The sequence below is a fragment of the Rattus norvegicus genome, chromosome 17 (assembly GCF_021556685.1).
Source record: "Rattus norvegicus strain SHRSP/BbbUtx chromosome 17, alternate assembly SHRSP_T2T, whole genome shotgun sequence".
Lineage (NCBI taxonomy): Eukaryota > Metazoa > Chordata > Mammalia > Rodentia > Muridae > Rattus > Rattus norvegicus.
In genome coordinates, this window is record NC_141550.1 from 16,858,487 (window position 1) to 16,859,554 (window position 1,068).

A 1,068-nucleotide genomic window follows, 5' to 3' on the forward strand; every position below is an offset into this window, starting at 1 on the left:
TAACTTAAGAACCTTCTCTTTGTCTGCATTTTTTTTTAATCTAAGGGATTCAGGTGTTTCACTAAACCCGTTTTATGAGTCTAATGTGCTTTGGAACTTAAATCCTTGGTTTGTTGACCAGAAGTCATTTTCAAACCAGAGCACAAGGCAGTTGTAAGATCAAGACAAGAATACAAAATTTCTATTGTAAGAAAACCTCCACACACGGCAGTAACTATTTTAAAAAAGAAACACTAAATAAAAGCCCAATATTTAAAAATCTGATTTCTCTTGAATGGCCAATGCAAAGAAATCATCCTAGAAGTGTAGGAGCCGGAGCAAGTGTCGTTCTAAGATACACCCTGGGTGGCAGGAACACATATCTTGTTTGAATAGAAATTCCCCTGGGATCGCTTCTCGGCCTTTTGGCTAAGATCAAGTGTAGAAATTCCCCTGGGATCTAAGAGTCCTATTTTCCTTTCCGAATGGAGGACACAGGTTATAAATATCTATGTCATAGTGGAGAGATATTATGCGATGTTGATAAAATGTACTGCAGCTTCCTTCCGCTTTCCATTTCACAGACACTAATTCTTCCCCTCACTCTTAGCTAGTTATTTGTGTTTATGCTGCTATTAAACCTCTTCATTCGACTCTTGATCGGTGCAGACAATCAAAACTGCGCTGATGCTCTACAAACACCACATCCACAGGTGGGTTCTGAGGGGAACATGAAGACTCTTCAAGCCTTCTATTTCTTTCGACTGCTATCTCTCAAAGTTTTAATTTTCTAAGTTGTGCCCTTGAATTCGTTGTTTTTCTCACCATGATGACAGAATTCCTGAGAAAATAAGCTCAAGGAAAGAAGGGCATACTCATGGCTTGAGGGTACAGTCCTTCATGGCAGGAAAAGATGTTGAAACTCTGATAATTAGCCCTTGAGGGTCATGTTGGACCCACAGACCAGAAACAGAGAGCAATGAATTCTGCTAACCTGTGTGTTTCCTCCCTTTACTGAGTCTAGGAGCCATGGGATGATGCCATTCCCCTTCAGGGTGGGTCTTCCTCAGTTAAGACTCTGTGCAAATA

General features: G+C 40.5%; 1 pseudogene; it reads left to right on the forward strand.

Annotated features, from left to right (window-relative positions):
- The first annotated feature begins 388 nt into the window (after positions 1 to 388).
- LOC120098023 (U2 spliceosomal RNA) lies at positions 389 to 513 on the forward strand (annotated as a pseudogene).
- The last annotated feature ends 555 nt before the right edge of the window (positions 514 to 1,068 follow it).